General features: G+C 42.7%; 1 protein-coding gene and 1 non-coding gene across 4 annotated transcripts in view; one reads left to right on the top strand and one right to left on the bottom strand.

The window, feature by feature from the left end:
* CDH12 (cadherin 12) overlaps window positions 1-27,870 on the bottom strand; it is an 822,829-nt gene that overhangs the window by 628,918 nt on the left and 166,041 nt on the right. The gene's annotated exons all lie outside the window — the stretch shown is intronic.
* Window positions 26,944-27,015, top strand: TRNAC-GCA (transfer RNA cysteine (anticodon GCA)). The gene has a single exon. It is a non-coding gene; the product is annotated as a tRNA-Cys (tRNA).

The raw sequence follows: 27,870 nt of genomic DNA, 5'->3' as shown, positions 1-27,870 counted from the left end.
TGTGAGAACCCCCACTTCTGGGCTGTTCACGCACAGCCTCTGGCATGTAAGCTATTCACAGCTACATGCAAGCGAATGACACTAACCAATATCTCTGGTCCCAGACACAACCCTGGGAACCTCCATCTTTCCATGTCCAGTTATGCCCGCTGGACGCTGCAAGCTTATATAAGTTTGTCAGTTTAACAAAGAAATTGATATGCACCAGGCTTGTTCTCCCAAGGGGAGTCTCTGACACACTGCAAACCAAATGCACTGCTTCAGGTAGAATAAACAAACAGATTTATTAGCTATAAAGGTAGGTTTAAGTGATTATAAGTCAAAGCATAACAAGTCAGATTTGGTCAAATGAAATAAAAGCAAAATGCATTCTAAGCTGATCTTAACACTTTCAATGTCATTAAAAACTTAGATCTTCTCACCACAGGCTGTCTGGTTACTTTTCAGTCAGGCTCTCCCCTTTGATCAGCGTTTCAGTTGCTTGGTAGTGGTGGTGTCTGTACGTGTAGGTGGAAGATAGATAGCATGGCAAAATGTCTCTCCCTTTTAGCACGTCTTTTCTTTCCTCTTGGCTTTGCCGCACCCCCACCCCTACCCCGCTTCAGAGTCAGGTGAGCATTACATCATCACAGTCCCAAACTGCCCAAAGGAAGGGGCTGACTCCCTGGAGGGTCTAACAGATTCTTTTGTTGCTGCCTAGGCCAGTGTCCATTGTTCCTGTGAGGCTGGGCTGGCTTTGTCCCATCCATGCCCTGATGAGGTGTGAACTGCCCCTCTGTTCTTGGAGAGTTTTTGGATGGGCTTGCTTTAAGCCATGAGGACACATTTTCAGCCTCATAACTATATACATGAAATTATAACCTATAACCTTACTGTAACATTACTTTAACAATTACCATAACATAACAACCATGCTCAGTGCACCATGAGCCATCCGAAGACACCCAACATGACAAACTTGGCATTGGATACCACACAATCATTTTATAAAGAACATGGGGTAGTAGTTCCTCCAAGGTGTGTTCCTCCAAGGTACAGAGCATCACAGCCTCCCAATGCTGGGTCCCCCAGGGAGCATCACAGATGTCCTGTCCCTGACTAGATGTTGCATATTATGTTTAAGGCTAAGATATAGTCACGGGTAGTTTTGGTAAAAGTCATGGACAATAAATAAAAATTCACAGCCCAGGACCTGTCCATGACTTTTACCAAAAATACCTGTGACTAAATATCTACTTCTGGACCCCACTGCTCTGGGGACACCTGTTTGGGGGGCCCTGATCCAGTGCTGGAAGTTGACTGCTCCCCCAGCCTCTGCCCGGGGACCGCTGCTGCTTGGGCAGTCCCCAGGGCACCCCTGGACCACTGCTCGGGCGCTCCCCAGAGCCAGCCACACCGACCGCTGTTCCAGCAGTCCCTGGAGCCAGCTGCCTGGGGCCACCTGAGTAGCAGCTGGAGTGGCTGACCCCAGGGCCACTCCAGGGACCGCTGCTCAAATGCTCCCTGGGGCCGCCCCCAGGACTGCTGCTTGGGCGGTCCCCAGGACCAGCGGGCTGCACCAACTGCTGCTGCTCAGGGCTTCCCAAGCAGCAGCTGGCCCCATGGGCTGCCCAAGCAGCTTGCCCCGGGTCGCTCCAGCAACAGCTGGTGCAGCTGGCCATGAGGCGCCCGAGCAGCAGGCCCTGGGTCCAGCTGCTCAGGTGATCCTGGTATCATCCGCACCAGCCACTGCAGAAGTCATGGAGGTTGCGGAAAGTCACAGAATCTGACTTCTGTAACCTCCGTTAAAGAATCACAGCCTTAATTATGTTATCGCTAGGGTGTAGGGCCAGCAGCCAGAGCAGGCAGCACAGGCTGCCTGTAGACAAGGCTCTTGTACTTTCTGCTGCACACAAGATTCAAACTCCTGCTGCTGCTTCCAGTGCTGCTAGATGTGACAATTTCCTGTTTTGCTGCAGGTAATTACAGTGCAGCTCTGTGATACTGAAAGCCAGTGAAGTGGCTCTCTCCATTATCTGGAGCTCAGTCTTAGCCCCTGCTGCCTATGCACACCTCTGGAATGGGGATTTATCCAAAAACCCATACAGCTGAAATCACAGAATCATAGAAATGTAGGATGGGAAGTAGCCTCAATAGGTCATCTAGTCCAGTCCCCTGCACTGAGGCAGGACTAAGTATTATCTAGACCAACCCTGACCGGTATTTGTCCAACCTGTTCTTAAAAAACCTCCAATGACCAATATTCCACAGCTTCCATACGTAATTTGTTCCAGTGCTTAACTACCCTTACAGTTAGGAAGTTTTTTCCTAATGTCTAACCTAATTTTCCCTTGCTGCAATGTAAGCCCACTACTTCTTGTTTTAGTTGTACCCAAAATCTTCAGAGAAAAGGCCTTTTCTATATGCTATCTTTCTAAGAGGATGCTTGTAGTTTTACTGATAGATTTCCTATTATTTTTCTTTTAATTAAATCATCCTTCCTAATAAATCTGCTTGTATATTTTTTGGGGGGTGGGGAAGAGGCAGGGGGAAAGAAGAAATCAGGAGGGAGCTGTGGATTTAATTCCTTTTATCTATATAGTATCTTGAGAAAAGCATGAAGAAGAGGATAATCCTCTGTCACTGTCATTTTCTGAAAAACCACATCATCCTTAACAAAACAAAGAATATTTGGACTTTTTTCCTTATTACAAAATCCGGTCAATCTACAACAGTACATGGTGTTATCACACATAGAACTAATAACAGCTAGAGTTCAGTTTGCCCAAAGGTTTTCATTACTGAACCTTCCATTTTAAAACCATTCATAATGTTCTAAAACTTTCACCTTTTGGACTGAAGTTTTCCTTGCTTCAGTTCCGCCCAAGAGTCAATATTTATGGTTAGGATTACTATTTACAGCCAATAAATAGGGTTATTTTAATTAACTGAAAAGGGGATTGTAAGCGGTGGCACTCACCCTGTGGCATCTCCTGACATCAGGTCAGGGTTTTGCAGGGGTCATTATCTCAAGCACCCCCTGTTGGTCAACTCTTTGGCCCTGCAATGGACAGGTTCTGTCACAGGTCAGCATTCTGGCTAAATCCCCTCTAGTCTAGACTCCTTTCTGAGTGACAACAGTACAACTAAAAGTCATAAAGGGTAGGGATAGCTTAGTGGTTTGAGCATTGGCCTGCTAAACCCTGGGTTGTGAGTTCAATCCTTGAGAGGGCCATTTAGGGATCTGGAGCAAAAAATGGGGATTGGTCCTGGTTTGAGCAGGGGATTGGACTAGATGACCTCCTGAGGTCCCTTCCAACTCTCATATTCTATCTATAAGAAAAGAAAACGTCCCAACACAAGAGATCCCTCTGTCTCCTTCGAGGCTGCCTATTCCTTGGCCTCAGTTTTCAGCCACACCATGGGCTCAATCTTTACATCAGCTTTGTATGCCCCTTCCTCAGGGCTGGACGCCATTTCCATGCTCTGCTCTGGGTTCCAGTCTAATAAGCAGATAAGTCTCCTTCAGATATGATGCTTTTTCCCCTGACCCACTTCCTACCTCCAAGTCCTTTTTGCAGCTTCACTGCAGTCTGTGCTTAACATGGCCTTTGATCTGATCCTCAGGCCTCTGGCTTCTTCATAGGTCCCCCCAGCTCCTTCTTTCTTTTCTGAACACCAACCTCCTCCTCCCTCGCCTTCTAGGGCCCACCACAGGAATTAATTCTTTCCCTGTGACTTGTTCAATTTGCCTTCTCCAAACCTTTCTCAGACAGAGGGAACTCCCTATTCCTCTTACCTGGGTCTGCCTTACTTTTTAGATAATCTTTCCTGACCCTTTCATAGTTGGGATCATAGTGGCCAGATCAGAACCAGGTAGGAGATAGCAGCTAGGTCATAGGCAAGGCTGAGCCTGACTCCCCTTAAAAGTCTAGCCAGCCAGTCGGTAACAGGGATCAAATAATTTTTTACTCCCCACCCCACCCCCCCGCACCCTCCGATATAAGGAGGGACATATGGCCATGGGGTAAAGGCACTGCTTGGATGCAGGAGATCCAGGTTCAATTCCACTCTTTTACAGCCTTCCTATGTGAACTGAGGCAAAGATGTCAATTTTCCCCATCTGTAAATTGGGGACAATAATACTTCCCTACCTGTCTTAGATACTTAAATGGCCTCATGTTACTGTAATATCTGAGCACCTCAAAATCCTTAATGTATTTATCTTCACAATACCCCTGTGGGGTAGTGAAGCTCTATTATCCCCATTTTCCAGATGGAGAACTGAGGCACAGAAAGGTGAGATTCATTATGGTTCTTAGGTAGCTAAGTCCCGTTTTTAGGCACCAATGTGATCCACAAAACTGCCACTCGACTGTTGCCTAACCCTGTAGGTAACTAAACTCACTTGGCAACTACAAATTTTTCTTCTGTGCATGCACACTGCAGCCTAAGCCCCAGAGTGATTCACAAACCACAGAAGATAGGTGAGCGGCCACCTAAGTTGTGTGCTGGGCCCAAGCTGATAGGCATGCTCAGAGACTGCCTACTGGATCAGGAACCTAAGGCATGTTCACAAAAAACAGCCATGGGTGAGGACTTTCCCTATAACCTTTAGCCTACTGCATTGCATACACCTAGGATTTGGGAGACCAAAGTTCAAGTCGCCACATTTCCTAGGGAGCAAAAGGATTTGAACAAGGCTCCGCACCTCTCAAGTAAGTGCTCTATCCACTAGACTATAGAACCACTCTAACTTGCAGACCCCCAATTAATATTTAATTATTCAATTGTTTAATTGAAGCAGAACATCTTCAACAGGCAAGACTGAGGGAAAGCCACATTAGAATATTATATAGTCTAGTGATCAGGGTACAGTTGTATTAATTCTGATGTAATAAAGGGGCCAAAGGTGTTAACATAACCAGTCGCTGTCCACCATTAAATAGTGTTAGACAAGGTCAGGGGTTTGGTACACAGAGATCTCAGCCTGTTTAGTGTGATGGCAGACACATCTTTGAAAATTATTTTAACCTTTTATTAAAGATAAAGAAAAGAAGGAAAAACACTTAAAGCCTTTGAAATGTAGACCATTAAGTGAGGCTTTCATTTTACCAACATCCCTAGTTTCTTTTCCATTCAGCCAGAGAGTTTTTAGAAGGAACCCCGTGTTCCCTCTTGTTTGACCATCTATTCCATGGTATCAGAAATGGTAATAACTGTCCTGTTGGGCTAACAAGAAGAAGTTAGTTGAGATGGGCTGGAGCTGTTGTTGAGCTGTTGTCATTAAAGTCTGATCCCAGGTGATGTTTGGGATTCAGTTAGAGCTGGTAATGTCATCGGAGTCTGTCGTGCTGGCCCAGCTGGGCCAGGACATCTCTCAGGATCAGGCTGACGAAGGCCTGTGGTCCCAGGAGATGGTGGAGGTGGCAGCCATGATAGTGATACTCACTCCGGTAGCCAATTTTTCTCCCTAAAGTCTCTTTCTTTAAATGACTCACAAAGGGAACAGTGGGTGGAATAACCCAACACATCGTTATTTTGTCTGCCAATTAGACCTAGCTTCTGACACACCAATTTTGGTTCACTGATTTCTAGTTCCACACTTCTCTTGTTTACCAGGTAGCAGTAAGCCTTTTTCTTTGGACTAATTCACTTTGTCTCCCTGTTATACTTTGTCCCAACCACATTTGTTAGTATAGGTTATTGTGACATTTTATGAACTTTCATGTACTTTTTACAATTGAGCTCACAATTTGAGTACATTTGCAGGCCCAATTATCACAAAAGCACTCACCTGAGAGGTGGGAGTTCCCTATTCAAATCCTGTCTTACCCTCAGGAGGGGGTAGCCTAAAAGTTATGGGAAGGCACTCTTTCCTACTCCTCTGGCCATTTTGTTTTGGGCCCCACCTGCAATTTAGGTGGCCAAATGCCTATCTTCCCCTGGTCTGTGGATCATTTGCAGAGCTAGATGCCAAACTCCATGAGAGGGGTGGGGTTAGCATACACCCCTGTGGTCAGCATCTCTCATTGGCTAGCTAAGACAGGTCCTGACCTAGCATGCTGGTTTTGTGGATCACACTCTAAGATGTCTCTCTCCCCATTCACTGTACAGGAGCCTGGGCACCTAACTCAAGGCCTGTGGATCACAGTGTTGGTCTTGTGGTTTTCTGGGTACCTATAGGCCAGGTGCCATTATACTCAGAATTGCAACACCTAAGTCCCTTCTTGGATCCCATCCTAAGTACTTGGCCAGGGTCACACAGGAAGTACGTGGCAGAGCAGGGAGTTGAACCTGGATTTCTCGCAAGTGCCCTAACCACTGGACCATCCTTTCTCTACATCTCAGAGAGTCATTGTGAGGATTAAGTAATTTTTATAACATGCCCATGTACTGATGGGGCCACATACAAACCTAGACATATAAACCATGGGACACAAATGAATCTTGTATTTTATTTCCATAACAACTACTAATGAATCTCATTAACAGGTGTTAGTCAGACACCTTACCTGCCAAATCTAGCTATGAGGTATTTTTTATCTCTGGGGTCTAAGCCTTGCAAAATAGGCAGTGATGGTAGAAATATTGGCAGGTCCTTAACTCCAGTGGCCCTAGCAGGCCCTGCTGAAATGACTTCAAACACATATTCATTGCTGTTAAGTCCCAAGTGGACCCTCAAGAGAAAATAGTGATAATATCAAAATAAAGTAAATGTAAACATCTGTCTGCTTTAATCTCCCTTTATTGATTTTTTCATGATTTTAGCATGTATACTTCCCAGCTTTATCGCAGTGTCACTGAAGGCTATGCACAGTCATTACACTGAGACTACATATATGCTTTCAGCAAGTACTCAGAAAAGTGAAACACACTCTGCAAAGAACATGATGACTTATCACATACAGATCTTTATTTAAGTAAGAAGTGAAAAATATGGATCTCTTACCTATAGTAGTTTAATAGTTTTCAGATAAGGTAGTTTGTGATTGTAGTGAAAAAGTCTAACAATTTAAAAAATATTTCAATATTTCAACCCAGGGCACTGGGTTCTTCTACCACTACATCTTTTATCCCTGCTCTGAGAAAAAATCACGTATGCAAATATTTCTGACTGCACCTACAAACAAGTTATTTGCACGCACATTGGCTGGTTATGCACCTAACCGGTGGTGTGTGAGCACAAAGTCCTGTTTTTCTCTAAGCAAATGACATTTGAGTATACAAATAGAGCCCACCTCTGAAAATCCAGTCCTCAGATGGATGGCTGTCATGGTCTGAAAATTCTCTTCCTTAGAGTTTCAGTCTGGAAAACCTCAGCCCATCCTCAGATGCAGTGATGAAACGTTTTCCTTCAGTCTTTTTTTTTTTTAAGTTAACAGTTTTCTTGTCCTGTAACCGTCTTTTTGATTATTTCCCACAATTAGTATTATAATTATTTGTACTGCAGTACCACCCACACCTCCCCAATCAGAATCAGAGTTTTACTATGCCAGGCATTGTACAAACATAAAATAAAGAACAGGCCTTGCCCCAAAGAGTTTACAATCAGAACTGCTGGTGAGAAACGTTTTTGCTTTGGGCACCCAGCTCTGAAGGCAGCACCCCGCCAGCAGCAGTGTAGAAGTAAGGGTGGCAAACCATACCATGCCATCCTTCCTTCCGCGCTGCTGCTGATGGTGGCTCTTCCTTAAGAGCTAGGCTCCCAGCACAGCAGTCACTACTCTCTGGCCAACCAACTTGAATGGCAGCAGCAGCACAAGAAGCAAGGGTAGAAGTACCGCAACCCCCTACAACTCCTTTTTTGGGTCAGGACCGCTACAATTAGAAGACCGTGAAGTTTCCAATTTAAATATCTGAAATAATTAAATTTCCAATTTTTAAAATCCTATGACCGTGAAATTGACTGAGAATTAGGTAAGGCCCTAGTTATATTCAATATGCAGAGTTGTACTCTGGTCTTATTCCAGTAGTTGGCACAATCAGACATCCATGACCAAGGGCAAAGATCAACAAACACCCTCAGTATAGGAGATGGCAACACCTTACTACCATATCTGGATAACGATAGATACATGATACCATGCAAGGACTACAGTGTCAACGATTTTGGCAAAGCCACAAAGAGTTATATGCAAGAATAATAAAGCATCATGAGAAATGAAAATGCAACATTACAGGCTGTAACACAGACACCAAAATCAAAACCTACTGTCTACAAGTGAAAACAAAGGCAATTACAATATGGAAGAGCAAGACTCAAAGATAAAGCAAGGAAATTTTTACACCGGCACAATGGAAAAATCCATCATCACGCACCACCAATCTACTTCATCACAACAAGGACTGATACTGCTACTAAATGTTTTCCAGCAATGGAAATGCATGTACAATCTCCCATCGAGTTCTGACAAGTCATCTGACGTGAAAGAGAAGATTAAACAGGATAATTAAAAACAATGATAATCCACTGAGCAAGGTTTTGATAACATGCATTTTACTCCACCAAAGCCATTCAATTACAAGCATTATTCCATTCACTTTAGAATGACACCCTAATAAAGATATAGGCACCGTAGAGTACCAGCAAAAGTATGAGAGGCCACTCGGTGGGCTGTACAAGGTGGGCAAGTGCCAGCAGCAGTGTGGTGTCATAAACTTCTGCCAGTACTGGACTCCACTGAAGGTCTGGAGGTAGAGGTGCCATGAATCTGTCCCATCCCTCTTTATGCTGGAAAATGGAGTTGACCCCACACAGAACGTGTCATTCAGTCTGAAGTGGTACAATTCCTCTGCTCTTGAAAATCCAGAAGCACCATATAAGATGGTGCAAATTCTGCAATACTAACCAGAACCTGGAACAATTTTGCCCTATAATCAAATTATTTCAATGAAATATAAATTGACACACAGGAAAATGAAAACAGCAACCTCATTCATGGTACAAGAGAACAATGGAATGCTTTATCAATTAATATCAGTGTCATAACTGGGAATGACTAACCTGAACCAGATTTTTCTTAGTATTATTCAGTGATAGCATTATTTTAATCTTAAATTGTGCACATTATGGCAAACAGAATAAACCATTATTTATTGTTTGAATATGCAACAGAAGTATAGTTTATAAGCTTTATGTCTCAAGTGTATTTTATAACTCCAAGGGCAAAGTCTGTCACAGACCGCCGACCCCTACTAAACAGGGAAGGAAATGACTACCAATCAGCCACCCCCAGAGATGCAGCAATCAGGATTCTGAATATGAGTTGTTATAAAACATACCAAGGCCATGTCCAAAGTCAGAACTGCTAAACATTAGCTGGACTAGTTTGAGACTGAGGTACTCAGCTTCCTGGAGATAGGTATGAGACAAAGAATATACCTACAGAGATTGTAACTCAGGGCAGTGGGAAGGGATTTCTCTTCAGGAATACCTCTTAAGCACACAACGTTCATTGTAGGTTTGTTAATACTTCTGACCAAAAATTCGAAGGAAAGCAGAAAAGATGAGCCCTTTTTTAAAGGTCTGGGTGGAACAAAAGAGTCAGTCAGGAACAGCTCTCTGCAGGCTGTCAGTCTGACTAAGGCAGGGGTCCTCAAACAGGGGGTCGGGAACCCTCAGGGGGTCACAAGGTTATTACATGGGGGTCGTGACCTCTCAGCCTCCACCCCTTTCCCTCCAGCATTTATAATGGTGTTAAATATGTAAAAAAGTGTTTTTTAATTTATAAGGGGCGATTGCACACAGAGGCTTGCTATGTGAAAGGAGTCACCTACAAAAGTTTGAGAACCACTGGACTAAGGGCTGGTTTACATACAAGTCATATTGCTTTAACCATACTGGTATAAAGTGATACAACCCCCCTTAGTGTGGATGCAATTACACCATTACAAAAGTACTTATTCTGATATCACTTATACCCAGGAAGGAAGGAAATAAGTTATACCAGAAGTTTATAGTAGTATAAGGGCAGGTCTTCACTACCTGCTGGATCGGCAGGTAGTGATCGATCTATTGGGGATCGATTTATCATGTCTCATCTAGACACGATAAATCGATCCCCAAACGTACCCCCCCATCGACTCCGGAACTCCAGCTCGCAAGAGGAGAAAGCGGAGTCGACAGGAGAGCGGCCGCAGTTAACTTGCTGTCGTTCTCATGGACAGGTAAGTCGACCTAAGATATGCCGACTTTATCTACGCCATTCACGTAGCTGAAGTTGCATATCTAAGGTCGACCCCACCCCAAGTGTAGACCAGGGCTAACTGTGTGTACACTAAGGGTTATACCCAGCATAACTATATTGGTAAGAAACCACAGCCTTAACCTAGTTATATCAATACAAAAATCTGTGCATAGACTAGGCCTAAGGGTATGTGAAATAAATAAGTTTATTTTCTTCTTCTGTAGTTTAAGATGAAACAGCCAATCCAGTTTAGTTGTAGTGAAGCATAAACTTAGGGTATGTCTACACAAACTGCTCTAGCGCTTCACTGTTAACATTACCTATGCCAACGGGAAGGGTTCTCCCATCAGGGTAGTTAATCCATCTCCTCGAGAAGCAGAAGCTAGGTGGGTGGAAGAATACTTCCTTCGACCTAGTTCTTTCTACACTGGGGGGTTAGGTTGGCATAGCTCCATCTCTCCTGGGTGTGGATTTTTCACACCTCTGATACACAAAACTATGCAGATGTAAGTGCCCAGTGTAGACCAGCTCTTAGTCATAAAAAGAGATGCCTTTATTTTTCTTTTATCCATTTTTTCCTCTGTGCTTTTAATCTTAAAATAAAACTTGTTTTACTAAGGAACCTGTTATCTGTTTGGAAAGCCTGTCTCAGGACTTCAGTCTCACAAGAGAGACAGAGACACGGATAGGGTCCTTATGGATGAGGCTGTCAGGTAAAGGAGACTGGGAAGTCAAGGCACCCACCTTTGTTTCAGTGTAGAAAGGCAAAGATCGCAGTGTCCACACCACAGAAGGGTGAGTTGGAAAAGGCAAAAGAAGGCAACTCACCATGGGGCAGGTGGGAGACCAAAATGAAACAAAAGGTACCCGTGGTTTAATGTTCTCTCACACACAAGGTAATGGAAGGTTGAAACAGATCTACATGTAAGCTCAGCAGCCTTATTGCTAGCTGCTCAGCACTTATTCCTGCAGTTGTGATGGTGTCTGTCTTGCTCCTGCCCTGTTCAGGTTTTGCTTCACTCTACCCCAGCTGTACTTGGTTGCCCCGTTTCTAAGTCTGGCTCTGATCTCTGGCTCCAGTCATTTAAACCTATTCAAAGAGAGTACAAAATGCTTCTAAGGGTTTGTCTACATGGAGATTTGCCTAGCTCGCTATGCACTGTCTCCATGCAGGCAAGCGCTAGGACACTTCCAATGTGATTTGTCAGCATTTCATATCCATTTTGTGCAAGGGTAAATGGGTCCATCAGATGCAAGGCAGCAGGAAACCAGCCCATTGACTGCAATGGGCCAGCATCTGTGACTAAAACAAGCACAATTCCATTCTAAGTGTAAATTAGACTTTTTTGTCAAGGCACTAGAGGCCCAGGTTGTATGCACACAAGTCACTTCAATGGGTCTCTTGTCTGCTAAAGGACTTCTGGCACAGTATTTTAGTATCAAAGGTTATAGAGGGAAGTCTACTCCCCAGTACTTAGGAAGAAATCCAGCTTTGTCTTAAGTTCACCCATTTCAGTGTTTAGAACTTTTTTATTTCTTTAACAAATAAGCCTGAGGTGCCAGAATAAGTGATTCTCTGTAGAAAAAAGTGCTTACAAAAATGTACCCTTGCAGTAATCCTCTCTCTAAACCATATCCACCAACCCCTATGGGGAACTTCATGTTAGCACTACAAAACATATGTTCTTCATTCATTCCATTTGGGATGAGCACTCAGAAAGAAAGACTTCTCTGACTATGGTAGGCTCCATATGCTTCAAATTGCTGTGTGGGCATGGCATGCAGACTATTCAGTTTCACAGCAAGAAAATAAAATACAGTAAATTACCTTTCCAGGACATCAAAGTGGCATAGATTGCTGCTTTTCTCCCATGATCATCAGATGATTGAAGATCATTTTCTCATTAAAGACTCTTGCAATAGCTCACCCCTCCCCTGCCCTTTGCTTGCTTATTAGATGACATAAAGGTTTTTACCTTCCTAATTGCAACTGGATACAAGCTCTGCAGCACTGAAGGGGTTTTGAGAGAGAGGGAAGGGAATCTGTTTCTTACTGTGTAAAAATGATTTTAATTTAAAATACCGAGAGACCAAAAATGTATATGCAAGGTGGTCTTCTTTTACCTTGCACCAGCAAATCCCAGGACACTGAGCACCCACTGGTGGAGAAGCTGCTGGCAGGAGCCATAAGGTTAAGTTTCCTCAACTGAGCCTGGAGTTAGCTTCAAAGGAAGGTTAATGACCCCAACTGGATTGTGGTCGAATCACCTGAATGACCGGCTGGCCTGCCTGACAGGCTGCAAGCAACCAACAGGTCTGCATGTAAGCTCAGCAGCCTGGTTACTAATTGCTTACCACTTATTCCTGCAGCTGTGATTGTGCCTGTCTTGCTCCTGTCCTGTCCTGGTCCTGCTCCAATCTACCCCAGCTATACTTGGTTGCTTAGCTTCTAAGTCTGGTTCAGATCTCTAGCTCCAGTTATTGGCTTCCGATTCTGGCTCTGACCCCTGGCTTGAGCCCTGATTCCAAATTTGGCTTGTGGTGCTGGTTCCTAACTCTAACCGTTAGGTCAGACTGCCCATGTCCTCGTCCTGACAGCCACTCACAAGGGGTCTGAGGCCATGCCAGGCAGCCATAAGTCTGCTCCATGGATGGCACACAGTCAGCAAACCCAGCCTTAGAAGTGGGTAGTGCTGCCAGGAAAGAGTTTATTGATTGATTGGCCTTTTTCCTCACTGATGTATATGAGCACCTCCCTAAATTAATGATGAGTTTAGCCCTGTGAGGTAATGAAGAACCATTATGTGCCTTTTATGAAGGGAAACTGTGACTGAGTGACTTGCCCAAGGTCACACCAGTAGCACGTGGCAGAGCCATGAATTTAATCCAGCTCTGGTGAGACCCAGTCCAGGGCTCCAACCACAAGACCCTCTTGCTCCCCAGAACTATGACTAGGAAGCTGAATGTGCTGATTTAGTGTATTTCCTATGCAACATCCATTATTAGCATTCAGAGCAGCTCTCCTCTGGTGATTCAAACACAACCTTTCCTCCCTCAAGACTGAATCCCCCTATTGATATAGAGGACTGTGATTTGCATTATATGGGGTTAATCAAATGCTTTCTCTCAGTAAGAAGAAATCAGATTGTCTATTTCCCTCCCCCTCTTCCCCCCACCACACAAGTAGTCCACCTGAAGCTGTTTAGCTACAGCAAAAGAACACTTACATTCAGGGAGTCTTATATTTAAAAGTAACTGATGGCATGATGCTGTGGATTCTGAAATCAAAATAACTGCTTAAGATACACTAAAACATGTGTTGTCCTTATATGTTTCTCTCCTTTTACCTTCCCTATATTTACAATATCCATAACATTGCTAATAGGGAGCAGGGGGAGAGTATGGTAAGCAAGTATCTGAAGGCTGTAAACACCAAGCAGGGAGAGAAATTAGAGTATTATTAATAATAATACCTAGTTCCTAAGAAGCAATTTCTCTGTAGATCTCAAACCACTTTATAAAGAGGGTCAGTTTCATTATCTTAATTTTACAAGTGGAGAATCTGAGGTACAGGAAGTGACTTTCTTAAGGTTACTAAGCAGAACACAAGCTGAACTCAAGTATCCTGAGACTAAGTCCAGTGCCTATCCACCAGGCCACACATAGGAGGAACAGGGATAGAATTTGTGTGAAAAAAATCACCAGGCTAAGCTAGTATTTATCCAAGAGTTCAGCAGGCAATACAGTGTTAAACACGATAGCAGAAACAGTAACCCATATAAGTACAACATCCTAACAAAGATGCTCATAATGCTATTGAACACTAGAAAGTCAATAATGTGGTGCCTATTTTTAAATAAAACTGCTGAGATTTACAGCCTGCTGAGACTCACCCCATTACTGAGTAAACTGATGGAGAGTCCAATTAAAGATGGAATAACAGAACAGTTGGATAAGTATAATTTGATAGGCTCAAACCCAGTGTGATTCCTGTATGGAAAAATCTCGATCCTTTAACCTCATAGAGGCTTGTTGGGGGGTTGTTTTTCAAGTTGGGGAAAAGTAGATAAAGTTGGGCATAATTAACTTGTGTTTTTTAAATCATATTATTAGGTCTTTCCCAAAAGGACATTAATAGGATTTAAAAAAACAACAACAAAAAAAAAACTATAGTAAATTATTATTTATTTGTATGGCTGGGTACTTTACTAAGGAACAAAAATCTTTCTATGATTTAGAAACTAATTAAGCAATAGGAAATTAAAGTTGAAGAGCTGCTCCTAGGAATGGACCTGTAGTAAGTTTTGAGTGAGGAGTCTCAAGTGTCTTTATCATTATTAATGATTTGGAGAAGGAAGTGGACAGCAAGTTGATGACATTTCCTGGTGATACTAAGTTGTTTCAGTTAGCAAAAGCCATAGTGTTTTGTGAGAAACACCAGATGGAGTTGGAACACATAAGAGGATTGAACAGCATGATCAGGGCAAGCTCTAGGCACCAGCTCGTGCCTCGGGCAGCAAATCAGAAGGGGTGGTACTTCGGCCGTTCTTGGGGCGGCACTCCGGCTTTTTTAATTTTTTTTTTCCTTCCTCAGGGGCACTTCGGTGGCAGCTTATTCATCTTCCCTTCCTCGGCAGCACTTCGGCAGCTGCTTTTTTTTTTTTTTTGCTTCGCTGCTTGGGGCGGCAAAAAAGGTAGAGCCGACCCTGTGCGTGATGGCAGATAAACTGTAATTTGGCTAAGTCTAAGGTAATACACATTGGCATTATTAATCTACACTTCTCAGACTTGCTCTTGGGCTTTGACTTGTAGGGTCTCTGAGAAAAGAAATTTGGGAGTCATCACCCATGGTTTAATAGAGATATATCTCTCCCATATGTAAAGAAATTTAGAAAAGCAAACAGCATGCTTATATTCATTCTATAAAGGAACAAAATAAGTGATAAGGAAGATCAACCTGGAAAAAGCTCCAAATTTATCACAACTTTTGAGCTAAATAAATCATCATGAATTTCTGGCTGATATTTTCCAAATTGTCTAGGGCAGTGGTTCCCAAACTTGTTCTGCTGCTTGTGCAGAGAAAGCCCCTGGCTGGCCGGGCCAGTTTGTTTACCTGCCGCGTCCGCAGGTTCGGATGATCACGGCTCCCAGTGGCCATGGTTCGCTGTTCCAAGCCAATGGGAGCTGCTGGAAGTGGCAGCCAGTACATCCCTCGGCCCGCGCTGCTTCCAGCAGCTCCCATTGGCCTGGGGCAGCGAACCGCGGCCACTGGGAGCCACGATCGGCCGAACCTGCGGATGCGGCAGGTAAACAAACTGGCCCGGCCAGCCAGGGGCTTTCCCTGCACAAGTGGAGGAACAAGCTTGGGAACCACTGGTCTAGGGAATACAGATACCCAATTTTATTCAATTAATTGAAACAGTGCATCCAAATCCGAAGGCAGCTTTGAAAATATCAGTCTTTATGTCCCATCTACTGTAGCCCAGTCGGTTATTACCTCTATTCTAGTCTCTGCTTTGCATTATATTCTGCTTTATTATATTCAGCAGTAATGCAAGGAACCAACAGGCTTGTATCCTGTAAGACACTGGCTTCAGCAGTTAAGATGAGGCTTGAGGTCACGAACTTTGACATAGACAAACTTAGGTAACTCGTAAGTATTGGGGAACTGGAAGTAGAGTGTAGGGGGGAATTTTGTCCATAATGACATCAGCCAACCACAGAACATGAACTGACACCACCTTCTGGAAGGTTTTGGATGGAACATCCAACCGCAAGAGTGCCATGGCAACGAAGTGACGTATATGATAATGGGGTAAAATCACAAATACAGTAACCTATAGAAGAAGGACATCTTAACATTGGTAAGGGGAGGAAATACAAATAAGGAAGAGGGGAGAAACCCCTATTGAATATGAGTTAGACATGGTAACGTCAGCATAATGTATTATAAAAGTGGCATCCCGGCCTGGGGACAGTAGGAGAGAGAGATGTAGCCTTTGGGAGGGGCCAGGATGATGGCCACTGGTGAAGATGAGGAAAGAGACAGTGATGAGGCAGATGATGGCTAACATTTCAGGTTGTTCTGAAAGGGATGGTATAAGTATGGATGCTCAGATGGACTTTCTGTATTATCTCTATCTACCTTACTGAGTTGGAGTGTGTGTGACTTTGCTAAATGTATTAATGAATTATTTATTTGTAAGTATAAAAGAGTTCCTATAGTGTGAGTGTTGCACCTGTGCCCATTGGGGTTCCCAAATATATAATAACATTTAATAATACTGGGCCTGATCTTGGGACAAGAACCTGTCATCCCGCAAAGTGAAAACAGGGAATTTTTATTTATAGTCTATAGATCAGGCTACTCTACTCAAATCAAATACATTTCTTTACCTTTTTTTCTTCACCTTCACTCCTCTTCCCCTCCTATCCCTCAGGCTTCCACATACTTTTTTAGATCAGCATATTGGAGAAGACAGCAAGCTCAACATGAAATTTAAGGTGACATAAAATTCCTTCTGAACTCCTAAGGAAAAGACACAGATGGTATGCATATTGCCAGTGTGTGAAGATGAGATGACCTGTAGAAACCATTAAATGCATGCGCTGTCTTCTCAGATCACCAATACATTAAGAATCTCTCAGATCAAACAAAATGTGGGCTAAAAGAATGGAAAATCCTATCATAGAATAACTGCAAATAAAAATTCACACTAAGCATGAAATACACTGGAACCCGCTAGGAATTAATCAGTTGTGAGGAGTCTCCCTATGAACAGATTCTGAGCCTAATCCAAACCCTGGGAAATAAATGGGATCATTCCACTGATTTCAGTGGACTTTGGATTAGGTTCTCGTTACTCAAATGCACAGTTTTCCAGATATATATTTGGTGACAGTCAAGAGGTTCAGATAATCAGGAGTCTAATCATGTATGTTCAAATGTGGCACCTTTCAAGCTATTCTAACTGTTGATGAATCAAAGAGCTTACAAAAGTATTTCCAGCACTGGTGTCTCATTCTAACACCATCATTACGCCACTGCTGAGCAATAGCAGAATTTCAGGGCCTTGCAGTTCTACTTCATGGAGTGGCTATATTTTAAATGTAACTTGTTTTTTAAAATTAATGTATCAGTACAAAAAGTGGTCAAATATCACGCAAGAATCATTTCTTTGAGAAATCTGAGATCAGTGTGAATGCCCTGTTCCCAAAGACCAACTCTGCCTCAAGTATTGACTGTAATCAAAGACTAAGGCACAGACCAAATTCTTCTGCCATTTACATGGGTCCCTCTGCAAGAAACACTGCCTCTACACAAACCTTGCATAACAATAACCCCACAGTGCGTAACCCAAAAACTAAAGATTTGCATACACTCTAAGAAAAAAAATGGAAAACTATGCCACTTATAACAAGATAGTTATTCAGTTGAGGCATGTTTTGTACATGCACAGTACCTTTTCATCCAAAATTTTCCAAATAATTTTCCAAACATTAATCAACCCTCACAACACCCCTATTAGGCAGAAAGCATTATCTCCACTTTACAAATAGGTAAACTGAGTTAAGGCAAGGTTAAGTGAATTGTCTCAGACCACAATGTGAGGTAAAGGCTGAGCTCAGAGAAGGAATCAGTCTTCTTGTTTCCCAGTCACTTACTCTAAATTGGATAAAATTGAAGATATAGAAGGTTAGTTATTTCATTATTATAAATATAGGACCAAATTCTGCTCCCTATATTCATACAACCTCATGGGGTTCACTGGCCAATAAGAATTGCACTATCTAGTTTTGCTTTGATGTTTGGATTTGAATTACTGAGTTTCACCTGATTTCATGACAAAAACATTCATGGTTTCAACATACCACCATAAACTAACCCAAGATGAAATAAAGAAGATTCACAAACTATAGCAATCTTTGGCTGAGTTGTTAGATTGTAAAGAAAAAAAGTGCATGTTATGTATATTGAGTTTTGTATCCAAAATTTACTATAAATCTATTCCAATTTGGGACAGTACACAATAAAATAAAGTAAAATTGTAAATTCTAAAAAGCTAGATAAAATAAATTGTTACTGGTTGCCTTCTCTTTCCTTATTATTTGTTTTTAGATCCAATATCTTTTAGCACTCATCAGTACCCAACATGGTTATAAAAATATTACAAATAATACTGTAACAATAAACATGTTCCCTGTTTCCTTCCTTTGCAATTCAATGTTGTGATCTGGCTCGCCCTCTTATTTGCTAGAGGGGGAAGAAGGGACAAATGCCACCCATTTACAAAGGCAAACAACAACAACAAAGGAATAAAAGTATTTCAGTTTAGAGTTTTTACTAAAGCTCAAAACCTAAAGTAAACACAAAGGAGTTAGCGGGTAGAGAGATTTCATGTGTCTCTCATCTGATGTAGCATTTCAGACCTGTGTTAATAAAAAAACACCACTCATAGAACCCACTAATATTGCATCCAATAGGAAAAAAATATCAATAGCAATAACAGCTAATAACACACAAAATATCATAATGCCACTATATAAATCCAAGGCATGCCCACACCTTGAATACTGGGTGCAGTTCTGATCACTCCTTTTCAAAAATATATATTAGAACTGGAAAAGGTACAAAGAAGGATAATAAAAAAGATTAGGGTATGGAACAGATTCCATATGAGGAGAGAATAAAAAGGTTGGGGCTGTTCATCTTAGAGAAGAGAAGACTATGGGGGAATATGATAGATGTCTATAAAATTATGAATGGTGTGAAGGGAGTGAATAAGAAAGTGCTATTTACCCTGTCATATAACAAAAGAACTAGGGGTTACCCAATTAAATTAATAGGCAGCAGGTATAAAACAAACGTAAGGAAGTACTTCTTCACACAATGCACAGTCAACCTGTGGAACTCATTGCCAGGGGACGTTGTGAAGGCCAAAAATATAACTGGTTTGACCGGGTGCCTAGGATAGACCACAATGAGAATGCCACACTCAGTGTGTACTGCAAAAAACAGGGCAGACAATCCCCAAAGCTGCTGGTTTACTCTATAGATTCACCAAACCAGTAACAAAAGAGCATCTGCAGTAGCACATTGGTTAACCAGATTCCAAACACAGTCCCCTTTAGGCATTCCAGCCCTTGACTCCCATCTATCCATTTCACATATGTGAGGTTCTTTCTAATCCCAGAGGCTCAAACATATATCCCCCTGTCAATATGAAGCTCAGATTTTACCCAAATATCACACTGTCAGCCAATTCTTAGAAAATGAATGAAACATTTAATAATTAAAGAGAGTTATAAATGGTTAATACATCATATACATAGAAATTATTGCAAAGTCCTTATATCAGCAGTGATGGAATGGACTCTCTGATAACTTCCAGAAGATTGGAAGGTCCTCAGTCCATAATTTAAGATGCTCCTTTTAGTTGTAAATCCACAGTTCAGAGAATCAGAGCAGGAAAGAGATAACATGGAGATGTTTCAGGTGTCTTTTTATATCCTTTGCCATGTGCATGTAAATTTACTGGCCCAAACAAAGTCCACAGCCCCTGTCTGTGGAAAGTTACTGACCAAAATGGAATCCAGGGTCACATAAGCATATCACATTCCCCTACACATTTTGATGAATCACAGGGGGTGGCTGTTGGTTCCTTGCTATTTGAGGCATCCTCAGGAAGAGTTATTTGGATAGGATGAGTTTCTTTAATGGTGTATTGTGACAGTGGAGTGTCCTTGATAGGCCATCAACACATAGCTGTCTTGCCCTAATGTAAATTCTATCTGGGGGGGTGTCACCCAGGAATACACCACAAGTTTAGATACAAATACATAGTCAACATTCATAATTTCAGATACAAAGATGATACATGCATATAAACAGGATAATTATACTTAGCAAATCATTTTCATTTTCCAATTTCCATTGACATCTTATATGACATACTTTGTACAAGATTTGTTGCAAGTGTGTAACAATGGTAACAATACAAATTTCAGAGTAGCAGCCCTGTTAGTCTGTAGTCACAAAAAGAAAAGGAATACTTGTGGCACCTTAGAGACTAACAAATTTATTTGAGCATAAGCTTTCGTGAGCTACAGCTCGCTTCATCGGATGCATTCAGTGGAAAATACAGTGGGGAGATGTATATACACAGAGAACATGAAACAACGGGTGTTACCACACACACTGTAATGAGAGTGATCACTTAAGGTGAGCTATTACCAGCAGGAGAGCGGGGGGGGGAAAAACCTTTTGTAGTGATAATCAAGGTGGGCCATTTCCAGCAGTTGACAAGAACGTCTGAGGAACAGTGAGGGGTGGAGGGGGGGAATAAACATGGGGAAATAGTTGGAGAACACTTCAATCTCTTTGGTCACTCGATTACAGACCTAAAAGTTGCAATTCTTCAACAAAAAATCTTTAAAAACAGACTCCAACGAGAGACTGCTAAATTGGAATTAATTTGCAAACTGGATACAATTAACTTAAGCTTGAATAGAGACTGGGAGTGGATGGGTCATTACACAAAGTAAACTATTTCCCCATGTTTATTCCCCACTCCCCCTGCACTGTTCCTCAGATGTTCTTGTCAACTGCTGGAAATGGCCCACCTTGATTATCACTACAAAAGGTTTTTTCCCCCCCGCTCTCCTGCTGGTAAATAGCTCACCTTAAGTGATCACTCTCTTGTTACAGTGTGTATGGTAACACCCATTGTTTCATGTTCTCTATGTATATAAATCTCCCCACTGTATTTTCCACTGAATGCATCCAATGAAGTGAGCTGTAGCTCACGAAAGCTTATGCTCAAATAAATTTGTTAGTCTCTAAGGTGCCAGAAGTACTCCTTTTCTTAATGATACAAATGGTCATGTTTCTAATGCGCAGCATCACAACTGGTTTCAATAAAGGATTAGATAAATTCATGGACGATAAGTCCATTAATGGGTAGTAACCAAGATGGTCAGGGATGCAACTTCATGGTGTCCTTAAACCTCCAACTGTCAGAAGCTAGGACTGGATGAGATGGGATGGATTACTTGAGAATTGCCCTGTTCCCAGGATGGGCAGGGATGGTGTCCCTAGCCTCTGTTTGCCGGAAGCTGGGAATGGGCGAAGGGATTGGATCACTTGATGATTACCTGTTCTGTTCATTCCCTCTAGGTACCTGGCATTGGCCACTGTCAAAAGACAGGATACTGGTCTGACCCAGTATGGCTGTTCTTACGTTCTGTTAATTCTGTCTGAAGCATCTGGCACTGACCACTGTTGGAAGACAAGATACTGGCTGGATGGACCATTGGTCTGATCCAGTATGGTCATTCTTATGTTTTTATGTTCTTATTCCATGATGAGGAAAGATATTCAAACACGGTCCCCAACTCATTCTTTGGAGACTTCTGTCCTTCCCCATAAGGCCTTGCTGTTGTTGCAGAATTCCACAGTTTCAGGGTCCCTTGGACTGGCAAGAGAAGAAAACACCAGAAGAGGAGCCTCCAGTGAACGTACCCTGCCCCCTCCTGTCTCTTGAACTGTCAAGAGAAGCCCTTCACAGGAAGCAGGGTGGTCTCAGGCCCACAACAGTCTGCTCACATGGAACATCTTGCAGGAATTAAGAGCTTTGCTTAAAGCGCAAAGACTGAGCGTATGTCTACACTTAAACTGCTACGGTAGCAGTGCTGCAGCTGCACTGCTGTAGCTATTTAGTGTAGACACTACCTACATTAAGAGCAGGTAATCCACCTCCCCAAGAATTCTTCCTTCAACCTAGTACTGTCTACACAGGAGGTTAGGTTGGCATAGCTACATCTTTCAGGGGTGAGGATTTTTCACACCTCTGAGAGACATAGCTATTCTGATGTATGTTCCCAATGTGGCCCAGCCCTCAGATTATTCATTTCATGTGCCAGAATTACAGCTCAAAACACATAGAATGTGATCCTAAAAACTGATTTTTACAGTCTACAAATAAGTACAGTTTTGAATAACTAATATCAAAACTGACATAGTCCCCTTTGAAGAGTTTTCATATGGGAGAGATATGAATCATATTACTTACATGGTTAAGTAATAGAATAAAAGAAGCTCACTGAGAAGGGGTCATTGCCACAAAGGGATAAGTTATTTCTAACTAATTAAAAGATTTTATTATGGAAGAAATACAGCAAAATTCATTCATCTTTCATTTACTTTTATTCTTGGAAATCAAGAATGATAACCCAAGACACTTGAACTCTCTCAGAAAGGTGAAATTCCTCACAAAAGAAAGGAAAATGTAGTATCTCCAGAATGCTGTTGATTCCTCTCTATCCCCACTCCTACTTTCTATAAAACTCCTCCACTCTTCTGTGAATTTCTGATCCATGTGTCAACAATAAATAAAAAACCCATCAATGTCGCAGGAGAAAACTCCATTTCTCCATAAATTAAATACATGCAACAGAATATGGGTTTCTTTGTTTCATACATCTTTGAGGCAGTAGTTTGTGAGAGACTAGAAGACTCAGGGAACTGGTAATGGAGTACTGGAGCCTTTCTTCTCTAGGCCACAGATTGAAATTTAGTCCAGGTCAGAAGAGAACACAAGTCATTCACACCCGATGTCTAGTGGATGGCCAACTATACGGGAAGAGGGTCTGTGGTCTCAGTCCAGTCCATAATGGACAAGTTTACACAACACACAGCAATCACCAAAAAATCATTACTAATGGGCTCCTCATGGCTGACAATATCAGCAGATCCAAAGATTGAATACACATGGTGTAGGAGCAGGATTTTGTAATTGTACTATGAGAATTAATGTATGATTTGATTCCATCCTGCCAGACACCCTTTTTGAATAAGGAGAAAGGAATGACCCTCTGGGACTATGGGATCCTGTCTCCCATATGTATTACAAATTAGGCCCTTTTAGTTTTGTTGTAAGGTTTAGCTAGTATGAGACAGGATTCTGTATTGTGTCTATGTTAAGTAGATTAGAGGAACGTTGATGGCCTGGGCCTCAGTGTGAATTGTTTTGGTTATAACATTTAGCAAGGTTTAATGTAATGTTTTCTCGCTCGATAAAAAAATACTGCTGTTTGTATTCTCAAAGGTCTCTGTAAAAGACTGTTTGTGTGAATGAGGAATGTATGTATCTGGAAAAGATAAGGTGTGAAGGCCATTGTTAACCAGATGGTCAAGAAAGGAGGAGTGAAGATACTTTACGAGACTTATCGATGCCAGAGAATCATCAACACGCATCCATGATTGAGGAAGGGCAGATTGACGACGCTGAGGTGGAGGCTGGCACCCCTAAAGCGATTGATTAAATCAAATCCGGGACAGGATGACCCTCTCGGAGGTGTTTTGGAATGTTAACATTAAAAGAGAACACCAATTAAGGAGTAATTGGTCATAAACTGACACAGGAAAATCCATAGACTTCAACAGAGAAAAAAGACTATAAGAACAGGGTGCTTTGCCATGGGACTTTGGGTTCGTCTTGCCACTACTCCAGGAGTATCGGATCACAACCGACAGAGCCCAGCTCCCCTCTGTGACCAATCTGGCTGGCCACTAGATTGATCCAGACTCTGGACTGGTAACTATAAACATCGACTGGCGGGACTGTGTGCATGGTGTGTGTGTGTGACTGTATTCTCAATAAATGCGGTGTGTTGCCTTCTCCCCTGTAAAAAGATCTAATTTACTTTGTTTAAGGATAACAATGGTAGCCTCTTACTCCTGGACTTATTCCTTCCTGGTAGTTGTTTGAGGTGTACACAGAGGGCAGGGTGTGGAATACACTTCTAAAAGATTTTCCAACACATGAGCTTAAACACTATTTAAATGATTTCTGGAAGGTAACATTAGAGTCACAGTAAACAATTATGAAATTCCAGCGATACTTACTATCAGAGGAAGAGTAAATAAATCAAATTCCTCCTCAGAGTTGATCTAGTACATATACTTATTTGTTCTTGATTCAACATTATTATTATCACTCTTTATTCATATATATCACCAATTAATACACACTGAAGAGAAAACAGATTCCAATGTTTTTAATGGGGCAGCACTGTTTATGGAAAGCATGTTTGCACTGTTCCCTGGAATGATTTTCAGGATACTGAACAGAGTGACTCATAGCAGCTACAGGGAGGACTGCAGCTGTGGCAGCATCACATTCTCATTATGCAGCATCACACTCTACAACAACCACAGTTAAGGGAAGCAGCTGATTTAACTACATGCTGACACACTGTAAAAATTCACAGCCTTCAGAGGCTCCCCGTTTTTCTTACTTTATACATATGATTTATATTCCTACCACCAAATTGCCAAAATATGTATAGAATAGACCTTTTTAAAGGACTTTGCTGTCAAGATACACTTGTTCTCCTCCATGTTTATTTCTTTCTGCCTCTACCTGGATCACATTCGATAAACAAGTTCAACAGACATTGTTTTGAAAACTGTAAAGAAATTATAGTGATCAGGATGGAAGCTCCCCTTTGCCAGTACAAGGACCTGGTGCCACAGAACACCTGATGCAGTGCGCACAAAGATTTCCAGACGGAATAAGTGATCCAGAAATATATATTCCAAGCACAAAGTTATGTATGTCAATTCTGAGAAGCTTTTTGCCATAAAAAACTTTGTGTGGCCTGAATATATAACTTTCTACATATAACAACCTACGTGTATGGTGTTTTATTGTTGCTGTTTCCCTTTAAACTGCTTATATTCCAGTACCATAGTAGGATAAACACTGGAGAACCCCTCAATTGATTTATCTGCATGGATCCTCTTGTAGTATCTGGGTCTCAGAAGGTAAGTTGACTAAGAGGTATAGAAAAGCACACTAAATATGAGAAAGTGGGGTGAATATTTTCAATGGCACAGCGGTGAGGTAGCATCCAGGGCCAGACTGTTAAAGGTTCTTAGGTGCCTAAAGAACCTAAGATAGGTATCTAGTGGAACTCCCATGGGACTACTGCACCCACGCATATTTGAAATCCCATTAGGTGCCTATCTTCAGGCACCCAAATCATTAGGTAGATAAATACCTTTAAAATATGTCTCCTAGCTCCTACTGAAAGTCAAAAACAGCTGGGTGTGTAACTGCCCTTTGTACCTTTGAAAATCTCTCTGTTGTATGCAAGGTTTAAAAAGGGCCCAAGACATATTATATATGATAATGTTATTCAGGGGTCCTCTTTCTCTTCTTCACTATTATCTCCATTAATTCACCTGCAAGGCAAGGGAAAGGACCTAATTATTCATGCTCTGCACTGGAGGTTTGGGGGCGGGAGTAACTAACTGCCTCCTGGACAGAGGAGGCATAGCTAAGCCTTATAAGTAGACTGAAGGCGCTAATTTGGGGGAGAGACAGCAGAGGAGACAGGTCTCTCTAATTATAGGTCAGACCAGATGGCTGTAAAATAATCCTCACCTCAACAAGGGTGTTGGGCTGCATGATGCAGCAGCGAGGATGAGTGAGGAGTCAAAGGACTGGGTGGAGCTAGTCAAGAGAGTCAAAGAGAAGATGTCAAGTCAGTTACAAGCCCCAGAGACACAGTTACACAAAGCAAGCTGGGAGCTGGAGGAGGTGAAAGCTTCATGACAGAAAATAAAAGAAGAGGCAGCAAAGCAAGAGCAAGAATTTGTTCAGACAAGACAAGATCTGGCACATGAGAAGAACTGTTGTCAGCAACTTGAACAGCTGCTAGCTGCATTGCAAATCAGGAAACCATGTGATAATCTGACCTCAGTCTCTAGAAGTCCACAACATGTCCTTGCAGGAGAAGAAGCTTCTAAGGCAAATTTGTGGGAGGCGGACATCCTGAATGAGGAGATGAGAGAAGCTGCCTTGATTGTGGACGCTGACCTGTCACCCCAAAAGCAATTGCAGGAGGCAGGACCAACAGCAGAGAGTACATGATCCTGGGACTTCGGGATAGGTTAGCTGCTGCAGAGGAGGCTTTGCAAATACACATGCAAGATACACAATATTGGAAAGAATGTTTGAATACCTGCTAATTGAGAAAAAACAGTTTGTTCACTTGTGTGCATGACTTAGAAAAAGAGCTGAAATAACTGTAGGGCACAATACAGTAACTCTGAAAGAGTACCCTGACTGGTACTTGTTTGAGAGGGGAGTATGTGATGGGGCTTAAGTCCTATCACCAACAAGACAAGGGACAGAACCAAGTAGTAATGCTCTGCATCTGGGGCAGGGGTGGAAAGTGCCTAAATGCCTTATGGACAGAGGAGGCAGAACTAATCTGTATAAGTAGATTGAAGGAGCTAAGTTGGGAGACAGACTGCAGAGGAGACAGGTCTCTCTGATTGAGAGAAGCCCTGGTCTATGGTTTAACAGGCAAGATACAGTAAGTAAACCATAATGAAGCCTGAGAGGTGTGGAGGGCTATTAATTTGAAAACTTGTTTGAGTCTTTATTTGGACTTCTTTGTACCATGCTGGAAGAGGCTCAGACTTTTACATGACTTGGCTGCAGGGCCAAGCCACAGAATACCCTGAGGGGAAGTTGGGGGAAGACACAGGCTGAGAAAAGCCATAACAGGCCAGAGAGAGAGCCCATTGGGAGTGCCAAAGCCGAGGACCACACACAATGCTGCAACCAGAGATGGGGCGGGCAGGGAGGGTGTACCCACAAAGTGAGGATGCAGTTCCACAAGGTGGTAGTTAGTAGGTAAGCAATACCCCTATGGAGGCGTAGGTTCATATGCCACTGCTGACACCACCTCTTTATGGTATGGGGGTATAGCTCAGTGGTAGAGTGTCTGATTGCAGATCAAATGGTCCTTGGTTTAAATCCAAGTGCCCCCTTAAAACCCTCTTCCTTAGGGGGAGGGGATAGCTCAGTGGTTTGAGCATTGGTCTGCTAAACCCAGGGTTGTGTGTTCAATCCTTGATCGGGCCATTTAGGGATCTGGGGCAACAACTGGGGATTGGTCCTGCTTTGAGCAGGGGGTTAGACAAGATGACCTCCTGAGGACCCTTCCAACACTGATATTCTATGAATACAAAAAAAAATACATGACACAACATTAACACTTATGGAAACAACAACCATGTTTAGAGGTGCCTGTCATTTAGAGGTGTCTAGTCCCAGATCCTTATCTAAATGGAGAAAAAAACTGCAAAGACAGGATACATTTAAACAAACAAAACCAGGGTGACAAGAGATTCTCATTCCGTGGCTATGAACAAGGCAAGGATTTCTTGTTATGTCAATTATAGAAGAAAAAAGGTCTCATCTCTAGGGTTGCCAACTGTCTAATCACACAAACCCAAACATCCTTTCCCTCCCCTTGCCCCGCCCCTTCCCTGGGGCCCCACCCACTCACTCCATCCCCCCTTCTTCCATTGCTCATTCTCCCCCACCATGACTCACTTTTCACTGGGCTGGGGTGGAGGGTTTTGGAGTGTGGGAGGGGCCTCCAGGCTGAGCTTGGAGCAGGGGGTTGGGCTGCAGGAGGGGATGCAGGGTGCAGACTCTGGGAGGGAGCTGGAGTGTGGGAGGGGGCTCAGGTCTGGGGCAGAGGGTTGGGGTGAGGGGCGTGGGCTCCAGCTGGACAGCACTGACCTCAAGCAGCTCCCGGTCGGTGACGCAGTAGGGCTTAGGCAGGCTCTCTGCCTGCCCTGGCCCCATGCCACTCTCAGACACAGCTGGCTTGTCCC

The sequence above is a fragment of the Natator depressus genome, chromosome 2, assembly GCF_965152275.1.
Source record: "Natator depressus isolate rNatDep1 chromosome 2, rNatDep2.hap1, whole genome shotgun sequence".
NCBI classification, from domain to species: domain Eukaryota; kingdom Metazoa; phylum Chordata; order Testudines; family Cheloniidae; genus Natator; species Natator depressus.
The sequence above is the reverse complement of the archived record's forward strand: the minus strand, read 5'-3'. Positions and strand labels throughout refer to the sequence as shown.